We start from the raw sequence: 12940 nt of genomic DNA, 5'->3' as shown, positions 1-12940 counted from the left end.
CCCAGGGTCCTGGGATTGAGTTCCACATGGGTGAGGGAGGGGGGATGGTCCTTGCTCAGCAGGGAGCCTACTTCTCTCTCTGCCTCTGCCTGCCTCTCTGCCTGCTTGTGCTGGCTCTCTCTCTCTCTCTCTGACAAATAAATAAATACAATCTTTAAAAAAAAAAGCCTTTTAAAAAAAAGAGTTTTTTTACCTAATGAATATGAATTAAGTTTTTAGGTGACATCAAATTCTTATAAAAACAAAAAATCAGGAGGTTGCTAAGATATTTTGGATACAAATATCTGGATCTTTAGCGCCATCTTTCTTATATTTAACTATCTATTCATTCCATTTATTCATTTGATAAATATTTGTGGTAAACTTCCTGAGATTTACATTATTGTTCCTAGTAGTGGAAATACAAAAAGGGACATAATAAAGTCCCTGCCTTCACGGTGTTAATACTTTAAAGAGAAAAACAGGCAAACACTCAAGAAAATAGTAAATGCATAATTTAATATGAGACATGTCATAATGAAAATGAGGCAGAGTAATTGGGTAGAGATTGGCGAGTGTGTTGAGAGGGTAGAGAGTGGCTTTCTTCACGGTGGACATGAAGGGCCTCTCAGAGGAGGAGGCTGTTGGACAGAGAAATGGATTATAATATTAATTAGCACGACTCATCTTCCTAAAATAGATATTCATGACATTTCTCTATTTAAAATCTTCAAAACTTTCAATCGCTTTCAGAATAAAATATAAAGTTCTCTGATTGATATTCAAGGATCTTCAGGACGTCATCTCTTTTTATTTATGTTGTTCCATGGTAGTTTGGTGAAACAAAGGGCTTAAAATGATCTGAACTTCAGCTTTCTTACAGGTAAAAATGCAAGCTAAAGATGTCCTTCTTGTTAGGTGCTATATCATCTGGGCCATGTATACCAAGTGCTCAGCACAATATCCAGGACACTGTATTATCTTTGCCTAAAGTATGACTTTGGTTGAGCCATTTCTCACGGTTCCGTTCCTTGCATGGCAAGTGCTTTCCTACATTCCTGCTTCTATTCATGCTGTTTAATACTCTCAGAATTTGTCATTTCTACCCATTCAATGTTTATTCATGCTTCATGGTCCAAATTAATTGCCACTTTCTTTATGAAGCTTTCCCTGTAAAGCATTCTCTTTGATCTCTTTTTTCTGGTTTCTAATATTTACAGTCATTAGTACTTTTATAAATTATAAAATTAGTAATTTTAGATTTAATTATCTGCTATGTTGTATTGATTTCTATTTCAATATATCCTGCAGATGGTAAGATTTGGTAACATATGGGCTCCCATATGTTCATGGTAGGAGTTAGAATCAAGGCAGAAACTTTAGAGGGAGCATCTGTTTAATTTTACAGCTATATCCCCTGTAATTAACAGTTTCACTTCTAGGTATCCACCTAGATTTCTATAGGTGGATTAGGTAATTAAACAGGAGTATATGAATATGAATATGTTTATTACAAAATTTACAATAGCAAAAAAAATGGAAACAAATTATTAATTGGTAGAGGAATGGTTAAATAAACTATGGCATATCAATATTCTGAAGTGTTATTCAGGTGTTAAATGAGATTATAGTAAATATGGTGGATTGACTTAATCATGCTTCATTCTAGGTCCCTTTTTCTGCTGCAGAGTTTGGAAAACTAAAAATGACATTTTCCAGGCTCCTCTGCAGTTAGAATTCTGGCTGCAGTTTAAGTTCTGTCAGCTAGATGCACTCTGGAAAATAGTATTGAGGTTCCTTAAAATGTTAAAAACAGAGCCACCCTATGACCCAACAATTGCACTACTGGATATTTACCCCAAAGATACAGATTTAGTGAAAAGAAGGGGCACCTGCACCCTGATGTTCATAGCAGCAATGTAAAGAGCCTTCAGCAGATGAATGGATGAAGAAAATGTGGTTTATCTATACAGTGGAATATTACTCAGCCATCGAAAAAGATGAATATCTATCATTTTACATTAACATGGAAAGAACCGGAAGGTATTGTGCTAAGTGAAATAAGTTAATCAGAGAAAGATGATTATATGGTTTCAGTCATATATGGAACATAAGGAATAGTTCAGAGGACAACAATGGAAGCGAGGGGAAAATGGTAGGGGAAGAAACCAGAGAGGGAGACAAGCTGTATGAGACTCTTGACTCTGGGAAACAGATGGTTGCTGGAGGGGAGGTGGGCAGGGCAGATGGGGTACTGGGTGATGGGCATTAGGGAGGGCACATGATGTGATGAGCTCTGGGTGTTATATGCAACTAGTGAATCATTGAACATTATACCAAAAACTAATGATGTAAAAGAAAAAAAAAAAAAGAGAGAAGCATGTCAGATGCCTTCTAAAGCAGAAATGAGGCCACTTGTGGATTTATGCTGGTTAAAGTTCATGGATATATGATATTTCCTCTAGCAGAATTTCACTGTCCACTCTTCAGATTTGGGGGAGCTAAGAAACAATTTTCGAGTAGGCAGAGACCCGACCAGCTTGTGTGTGTCAGGAGGCTACAGTGATGTTATCAATGTCTGTGCTCTTTTCTTTTCCTTCCTTCCTTCTCTCCTTCTTCCCTTCTTTCTTTCCTCTCTTCCTACTGCCTGCCTGCCTTTTTTTTTCTATATTCATGAGTTTAATTAGTTGGTATAAGAAAACACACATGTATCTGCTATCTCTGTTAAAAAATGGAAATTTGTCTGTCACGCTAAAAGCTCCCCCAATACCCTATCACAGCCTTAGTCTTCCACATTCCTCCAAAAGTAACCTCTGCCCTGAATTTTTTCTTTCTTTTTTTTTAGTTGAAATATAATTAAAATACAGTGTTATATTAATTTGAAGTGTACAATATAGTGATTAAACAGTTCTACACATTACTCAGTACTCATCATGGTAAGTGCACTCTTGATCCCCTTCACCTGTTTCACCTTTTTCCCACCAATCTCCCCTCTTGCAATCACCAGGTTGTTCTCTGAATTTGAGTACTTTTTTGTTTATTGTGTTTCTTAAATTCCGCATGTGAGTGGAATTGTGTGGTATTTCTCTTTCTCTGACTAACTCATTTCACTTAGTGTAATACCCTCTAGCTCTGTCAATGTTGTTGCAAATGGCAAGATTTCATTCTTTTGGGGGGCTGAGTAATATTCCATTTTTTAAAATTGTATCTTCTTCCTTTTCCATTCATCTAAGGAAACGGGTTTCTTCCATATCTTGGTTATCATAAATAATGCTGCAATAAACACAGGGTTTCATACATCTTTTTGAATTAGTGTTTTTTTATTCTTTGGGGAAATATTCAGTAGTGGTATTATTGGATCATATGATAGTTCTATTTTTAAGTTTTTTAGAAACTTTCATACTGTTTTTCACAATAGGTGCACCAATTTGCATTCCCACCAGCAATGCATGAGAGCGCTTTTTTCTCCACATCCTCACCAACACTTTCTTATTTCTTGTGTTTTTGATTCTAGCCATTCTGACAGGTGTAAGGTAATATTTTATTGTGGTTTTTATTTACATTTCCCTAGTGATTAGTAAGTTGAACATCTTTTCATGTGTGTGTTGTCTGTCCTCCTCAGAAAAATGTTTATTCAGATTCCTTGCCCATTTTTAAATTGGATCTTTGTTTTTTTGGTGTTGAGTTGCATAAGTTATTTGTGTATTTTGGATATTAACCCCTTACCAACTATATTATTTGCAAATATCTTCTCCCATTCAGTAGGTTGCCTTTTGGTTTTGTTGATGGTTTCCTTTGTTATGCAGAAGACCCTAAAAAGCCAAATCAATTTTGAGAAAAAAGAATGGGACTGAAGGTATCACAATTCCAGATTTCGAGATAAACTACAAATCTGTGGCAATCAAGACATTATGGTACTGGCACAAAAGTAGACACATAGTTCAATGAATAGAGAGCCCAGAAATACAGCCATGATTATATGGTCAATTAATCTACAACAAAGGAGACAAAAATATACAATGGGAAAATGACAGTCCCTTCAACACATGGTGCTGGGAAATTTGAATGGCTACAATGCAAAAGAAAGAATGAAACTGGACCACTTTCTTACACCATAAACAAAATTAACTCAAAATGGATATAAACCTAAATGTGAGACGAGAAACCTATAACTCCTAGAAGAAACAGGCCGTAATTTTTTTTTGACATGAGCTATAGAAATACTTCTCTAGATATGTCCCTTCAGGCAAGGAACAAAAAAATCAAAATTAAACTGAGACCACAACAAAATAAAAAGCTTTGGAATTGAAGGATACCATCAACAAAACAAAAAGTTGTGGTGCTTTCTGATCTCTGGATCTTATCTATTAAATTCAGAAATGCCAGTTACAGTCCCTTCCTCTGGCATCAGTTCTCTAGTATTCTGTGAATTATCCTTGAGGCTTAGCCTAGAGTCTGGATCCTCAGTTGTTCTGACAATTTTTGAAGTTTGCAGTCTTCTGCTTCAAACTTCTGTTTAACAAGCCTTTCCTAATCTGAACTCTGGTACAATTTTAGATCAATATAGAAAGACTTCAAGAAATATTGAGTGAAGGGTGTCTGGGTGGCTCAGATGGTAAAGCATCTGCCTTTGGCTCAAGTCATGGTCTCGAGGTCCTGGGATGGAGTTCCACATCAGGGTCCCAGCTTAGTGGGGAGTCAGCTTCTCCCTCTGTCTCTCCCCCTGCTCATGCTATCTCTCTGTATCTTTCTATCTCAAATGAATAAATAAAATCTTAAAAAAATATATTGAGTGAAAATATGAAATTCAGAAGGATAATTCAATTATGATATGATAATTAATTAATACTTAAAAGAAATAGTAACTAATACTTCACATTTTAACTGGGTTTTAATAGATGTACTTAAATCCATGTGTTTATTTATGAAATGTTAAATAAATATATGAAAAGATCTGGAAGAATTCACAAATCAATGACTACTCCTGAGGAGAAGGATACAGACCAGAATTTAAAATAGCAATTAAAGCGGGGCGCCTGGGTGGCTCAGTGGGTTAAAGCCTCTGCCTTCGGCTCAGGTCATGGTCCCGGCGTCCTGGGATCGAGCCCCGCATCGGGCTCTCTGCTCAGCAGGGAGCCTGCTTCCTCTTCTCTCTCTGCTTACTTGTAATCTCTGTCTGTCAAATAAATAAATAAAATCTTTAAAAAAAAAAAAAAAAAAAAAAAAAAAAAAAAAATAGCAATTAAAGCAATTTTAGCTTTATCTATAATGGGTTTATTTTTTCACAAAGATAATGTGTTAATACATTGGTTATGTAATTAATTTTTTTAAAAATGAACTTGCTGAAGTGAAATCAGTTTGTCCTCAATATGATCTGAGTAGAGGAAAAGGTAGAATTAGCAATAAAATACAACTTCTCAGGTAGTCAGGGCCAAGCAAATATTGGCTAAAAAATAAATTATATTTTTTGGCTTTGTAGGACTTTCCAGGATAAGATGATAGCTTGATGATAATAAGCTCCAAATCCATGAGAACACAGGACATAAAAATCTCACGAAGGTGTGAGCTATTTTGAATTTATTTTTTATTTTTATTTTTTTTAAAGATATTTTTTATTTATTTGACAGAGAGAGAGAGGTCGCAAGTAGACAGAGAGGCAGGCAGAGAGAGAGGAGGAAGCGGACTCCCTGCTGAGCAGGGAGCCCGATACGGGGCTCAATCCCAGGAGCCTGGGATCATGACCCAAGCTGAAGGCCAAGGCTTTAACCCACTGAGCCACCCAGTTGCCCCTGTGAGCTATTTTTTAAAGAATGGAAGGAGTTTATGGGGGGCGGGGGGAGTCAGAGAAAGACATTCCAGGCAAAGAGTACATTTGGAAAGGTCCAGGATAGCATGTTTCAGAAATCTCAGGTAATGGTGTGATTGGAGAAAAAATGAAATTTAAGGGGCACAATGGGAAATAAAAAGATGTCTCTAACAGCCAGATCCCAATAGTGCATTTCAGCATCATTCCTTTGGACATAGTGATTACCTCCGTTGAACCAACCACAGGTCTAGGAACATAGAGATGGAAAAAAGGCCTTTGAGAAGTTCATGGTCTAGTAGGATATTCAGATGCACACACAGAAGTTTTACAGCTTGTGGAATGTGTTGTGACCAGGTGTATGCCTGGGTCAATCTGGAGCATCAATCTGGAGTATGTCAGGAATACTTTCTCGTGGGAGGCAACAGCTGAGCTCTGTCTTGACTAAGGAATAGGATGAGCGAATCAAGCTTTTTAGGGTTTTGCAAGTTATAATAAAGAGTTTAGGTTTTATACTCTGAGGGTGTTAAGACCAGGATGGAGTAGGATGTTAAGCAGGAGAGGGAGGAGCTCCTAGACTAATTCTCCCTGATTACTAAGGCTTTGTCCCTGCTCTGATTGGCTTGGTTTGATTCCTCCTAATTCTCTTTCATCAAATGACATGGGAGGAAAATGTAGGCACAATCTCTCATTACCCTGGCTCGTAATTCCTGCCTTGCTGAATCACTTTTTTGGAGATAAATGTGACTTAAAAAAGCAATAACATAGGCTTATAAAACCAGAGATGGTTATTTATTATTTTTTTTTAGAGTTTATTTATTTATTTGACAGAGATCACAAGTAGGCGGAGAGAGAGAGAGGAGGAAGCAGGTTCTCTGCTGAGCAGAGAGCCCGACATGGGACTCGATCCCAGGACCCTGAGATCACTACCTGAGCTCAAGGCAGAGGCTTAACCACTGAGCCACTCAGGCACCCCCAGAGATGGCTATTTAATTGAATTCTTACATAATATGTACTCCCATGTTTAGTGAAAATAAAATTTACAAATTTTAAATGAAGATAATTAAATTTTTTGAAGAAACAACATATGAAAACATGACAGGATTATTTTCTTTTCATAATTAAATATAATAGCTGTAGAGAACACAACATATTATAATAATATATAATTGTCTTTTCCAGACTCCTTTAATTATTTACTATAAGTGGCAAATCTGAAATGTCCTTTAAATATCACTATGAAATGTTTCAAAAATAGCTTTTGATGCTTTCTCTTTCATTAAAATTATAAAAAAATGAAAACCAGTATCAAACCTTATTATTATTATCATCAAACCAATATCAAACCTCAGTCATGAGCAGACATTACTTAAGACACTCAACAAAACATCTGACACAAGGGCCAAAAAACTAAGTTGTAATGCCAAGGAAGAGAAATTGTACTTCAGTTGCACTATCTGATGACAATTTCTTTTAAAAGCATAAATGGAGAATGTAACTATTGTGGTGTGCTAGTAAGTATTTAAAAATTAAGTCTCAGGACCAGGGGTTTGGAGCTCATATGTAGCATTGGTCAGTTTCTATGGTGTAACTAACAACACCACGGCCAATTCAGAACTACCCACATTACATACCAAACATTAATTTGGGAAGGAGTGAGAAGTAGTACTCTATGTATTTTTACCACACAGATACAATAGAGTAAATAACTTCAAGACCCAAAGTACTAGTAAAATGTAAAGTAACTAGGAGATGATAAAAATGAGTTTTGGGTATTTTGTACTCTTAAGTTTTCAACTGTGGTGTGTTTCACAAATGACTAACATAGTTCCTGAAAATTTAACATTAAACTTGTATATCAGTGCAAGCTAGTTTCAGCTCACTACTGCTGCACTTCTAAATATTGAAATTTGCAAAGATTTCACAAGTTTGGATATTTAAAAGGAATCATAAGATTCCATGGGGAAAATACCTACATAAAGTTTACATAATGTACTCCATAGGGAATACTTACATAACATAAGCAAAGGATAATGTATAGAAAGAGCTCAGGCTAGCAGGGGAGACCAAGAAATATTCAGGTGCAAGCTCCACTGACCTTATTTACATATATAGATATTTCGTCTTCATATTGAACCACCAAAATTCAATAATTTCAAGATCCAGCAGGGTCTTGGATCAGGAAACAAACTGGCCCAGAGTTTGCAAGGAGGGTTTCTGATTTTAAACCTCATATAAACCTCACATAATCCTTTGGCCTTATGTTAGCCAAGAATCAAACCACATATCCAGGCATTTCCAAAGATAAAGATAGACTTTTCCCAGTCCAGTTGTAAATTCTACACAAAATCCAGTAATTGAAATTACAAAGGATAGTATTTCAAATATATCTTACTCTGGATGACCAAGGTCTTTTTTTTTTTTTTTTTTTTTTTTTTTTTTTTTTTTTTTTTTGCTAGATATAGAAGACTGAGGAAATATGAAGAATTCTGCTTTGAAATGCTAATGCAAGTTGCCTATTAGAGGAGTTCTCAGCCAGTAGTTAGTATTAAAAGGATGGGCCTGGATAGGATAATCTTGAGTATGAGTGTAAGTAAAGAAGAGCAGAGAGCTGAGGACTGAGCCCGGGGGCACACCAACATTCAGCGTTGAGGAAGAGGTAGAAGATCCAGTAGCAGAGACTGAGAAGGAATAGCTGATGACATAGAAAGATTACAAAAGAGTATTCTTATTTTTTTTTTTTCTGGAATCCAAGCAAATAAAATGTTTTAAAGGGGTGCCTGAGTGGTTCAGTGGTTAAAGCCTCCGCCTTCAGCTCAGGTCATGATCTCAGGGTCCTGGGATTAAGCCCCGCATTGGGCTCTCTGCTCAATGGCGAGCTTGCTTCCTCTTCTCTCCCTCTCTGCCTTACTCTCTGCCTACTTGTGATCTCTGTCAAAGAAATAAATAAAATCTTAAAAAAAAATAAAATATTTTAAAAATTAGACAGAGAAGGACAAATGCCATGTGGTTTTACTTATGTGAAATCTAAGAAACATAACAAATAAGCAAACAAAAAAACCAGAAACAGACTCATAAATACAGAAAACAAACTGGTGGTTGCTGGAGAGGAGAAGGGTATGGGGAAAAGCAAAATAGTAGAAAAGGATTAAGAGGTACAAACTTCCATTTATAGAATAAATGTCACAGAGATGAAAGATACAGGATAGGGAATATAGTCAAAATATTGTCATTACTTTTTATATGGTGATAGGTGGTAACATTGTGGTAAGCATTTTATAATATATTTATAATTATAAATTATATACATTTATACATAATAAATTTATACATATATATACATAATATAGATTTAAAATATATTTATTATATAAGTACTATAGCACTTATATATTTCATATATATCTCATATATATCCATATATCTCATATAATCTCATATATAACTGTCAAATCAATACATTATATTCCTAACCTAATACAAAATTATATGTCAACTATACTTCAATGAAAAAATAAAGCAAAAAAAGTGTTTTACTAGGGCATGATCAAGAGTACTAAATGCTATTGATAGGTTAAATAAGAGGAGGATTGATAATTGAGCCTTGAAGCTGGCAACATGGAATATACTGATGACCTTGAGAGATATGGTTTTAAAGCAGTTTCTGAGTCAATATCCTGACTGGAATGAGTTTGAGAAACTAGAAGGAAAAGAGATGAAACAATACTTTCAACCATATTTGCAGAGAAATATGGCAGGAAAGAAATGTAGGGTTTAAAAAAAAAAACTTTGTTTTTGTCTGGGAAATATTATAGAATTGCTGTGTTTATGGAAATGATCCAGTACAGAGGGTAAAACTGATGATATAAGAGGGGTGGGTGACAGTGAGAGAAACAAAGTCCTTGAGAAGATGAATGCAGAGAGGCTATCACAGGTGTAGAGTTTGGCCTTAGATTGGTGTTAATCCAACAGTTGATCCACTATAACGAAAGGACAGACAGATGACAGTAATAGCTAACAGCTCTTGCGTTTGCTATGTGTTTTAAGTGCATTACATTTGTTAACTTCTTCAAAGCTCCATAATAACATGGTGAAGTAGATACACTCTTATCCCCATGTCATATCAAGGAAAACATGATATGGTGATGTCTAACCATTTGTCTGAGGTCATACATCTAGTAAGCAGGAAAGCTATGGTTTGACACAGGCAGTTTAGCTCCAGAGTTTACTTGCCTATATTGCCCTTGAAGAAACAAGTAGATTGATGGATTTTTATGGTAAGTGCTAGTAGGAACTCTCATCTGATTCCTTCTTCTTTCTTGGTGAAATAATGAGCAAAATTATCAGGTAAGTGTAAGGAGAAGAAACTGTTAAATTAACAACAAGGAGAGAAGGGTGAAGGAGTTACTTAGGAGAATGTTGAGAGGGTTTTCACTAGAGTGCAAAAGGATTTTCTGGGAGTTTTAAGGACCTATTTGAGATTTGGGATCATGATTTTAAAGTGAGACTAGTGAGCATGGTGTGCCTTTTTCTCCAACTGCTCTCACCAAACAAGATTATATACCCAAAAGTTAGAGAATGGAGTATAACCAAGTTGTGGTTTGGGCAGGCTGGCTGGTGAATAGAGAAGGAAGCTAGGGCAGTAGAGACATGGGTCATGGTTGACTATAGTATTTAAACTCAGTAAGGAAAACATTAAGATATTTGTGAGTTTGCAAGAAAAATTCCAGTCAAGGGAATAGAATTTCCAGTAGGCTTTGGACTGTTAGGTCTATATCTAAGACTAAATAGAAAATATAAATTTAAAATAATTCTCAATACTTTGCATCATATATATATAAATTATACATATAAAATATATATATATTTTAAAGATTTTATTTATTTTTTTGACAGAAAGAGAGATCACAAGTAGGCAGAGAGGTAGGCAGAAAGAGAGGGAGAAGCAGGTTCCCCACTGAACAGAGAGCAGGGCTTGACTAGGACCCTGAGATCATGACCTGAGCTGAAGGCAGAGGATTAACCCTCTGAGTCACACAGGCACCCCAATACTTTGCATCACTTTTTTCCTCTTTCGTGAAAGTGTTTCCTAAATGCATCAATATGAAAGTTTTCTAATTTTCATCTGCTGATAGTTTGGAGATATTTCTACTATAAATACAATCCTTGGCACACCTGGGTGGGTCAGTCAGTTAAGTTTCCAACTCGTGGTTTCAACTCAGTTCATGATCTCATGGGTTGTGGGATCGAGCCCCAAGTTTGGGATCTATGCTCAATGTGGAGTCAGCTTGAGATTCAATCTCTCTCTCTCTCTCTGCCCCTCCCCCCATTCACAAACGCTCACACACTCTTTCTCTCTCTCAAATAAACAAACGTTAAAATAAATAAATAAATAAATAAATGCAATCTTTGAAAAAGGAAGTCATTATTAATAGCTCTTTATTAAAGCTGAAGCTAGCTGGTTAATTTGAGGCTAGATAAAAGATGAAAACCCTGAGCATCTGGGTGGCTCAGTGGGTTAAGCCTCTGCTTTTGGCTCAGGTCGTGATCTCAGGGTCCTGGGATTGAGTCCTGCATCGGGCTCTCTGCTCAGCAGGGAGCCCGTTTCCCCATCTCTCTCTGCCTGCTCCTCCCTCTACTTGTGATCTCTCTCTGTCAAATAAACAAATAAAATCTTTAAAAAAAAAAAAAAAGATGAAAACCCTAACCCTACCCAATCAGTGCTAGGGTTCACTTAGTTTCAACTGATTTTCCCCCTTACAGACTGAGATCTATGGTCTATGGACCTTCTGTCTGTGCCTCCTCAAAATTCTTATGTTGAAACTCTAATCGCTGATATTATGGTTTTTGGAGATGCAGCCCTTACATCAGACACCAGATCTGTTGGCACCTTAATCTTGGACTTCCTAACCCCAGAACTGTAAGAAATAAATGTATGTTGTTTAAGGCACTAAGGCTATGGTAATTTTTTAGCAACCTAAACTGACTAAGACACCATGCTCACAATGCTGGGGAGGAAAGAAATAAGTTCACAGATATCTGGCTTCTGAATTAAGTATCTATAAGACTAAGAGATAGCTAGTAATACCTCTTACATCTCTTAGCAATGGAATTAAACTAAAAAAGCATATGTCTTTTTTTCCTGCTACTTTGATAAATCCAATTGGCTTATAAAAGGATTCCTTCTGTTATCCTAGTTAAGCTCCTGACCCAAGGAAAAGGGTGAATATGCATTCGTTTCTTGCCAGGACAAGTATAATAGATTTCTAATCTTTCTTTGTGCTTTTCATTATGAACCTTCACTCCAACTCCAGTCCATTCTCCTCACCAAAGTTAAAGCGATCTTCTCAAAGTGTGATATTAGGTCATCTCACTCAGACCTCTGCTTAGAAAACTCAAGGGGCCCCCACTGCAGTTAAAATAAAATCCAAGGTCTTTACAAAGTCTTATTTGACTTAACCCCCAGCCATGTCTTCATATATTCCATCATCCTCACTTCCCTGCCGGGCTTCAGCCATGTTTGCCTTCCTTCCGCCCACATGGCCACCTCATTTATTTCTCTTGAGGACATATGCTTGCTCCTTTAGGATTTCTCTTTCTCCCAGGTGTTTTATATGTTTTGCCTCTTCAGGTAAAGTTCAAATGCTACTGTCTTGGAAAAGTTGTTCAGACTGTCCAGTCTCAAGCACCCCTCATCTTCCCCACTATTTCCTATCCTATTTTTGTTTTCTTCATTACATTTATCACAACCCAGAATCCTCTAATGTATATGTTTATTGCCCATCTTTGTCCATTGAATGCAGCATATTTGAAAGAAGATACTGTGTCTATACCTGATATTCCTGGAACACTCTAGGTGTTCAATAAATATGTATGACCTTCCTGAGAAAGAAGTGGGGAGTTTTTCCAAGTTTATTTTAGCTGCTTTTGAAAATATTAGTTACCTTTTTTTTATTTTAGGAAATTACAAAGGGTAAATAATTTGCAGAGGCTACAAGTCAGCCCTCCATACATTTATTTGTACATGCACTGTTAAGAGACTTATTACAATAGCTGTCACACAGTTCCCTGCCCTTGAAGACCTCACATTGTTTTTGCTATAAGTGAAGACAAACAAATATCAAAAAGATGACATGAATAAAATGTCATATAAATAAT

This window comes from Mustela lutreola, chromosome 1 (assembly GCF_030435805.1).
Source record: "Mustela lutreola isolate mMusLut2 chromosome 1, mMusLut2.pri, whole genome shotgun sequence".
In the NCBI taxonomy this organism is placed as follows: Eukaryota; Metazoa; Chordata; class Mammalia; order Carnivora; family Mustelidae; genus Mustela; species Mustela lutreola.
The sequence above is the reverse complement of the archived record's forward strand: the minus strand, read 5'-3'. Positions refer to the sequence as shown.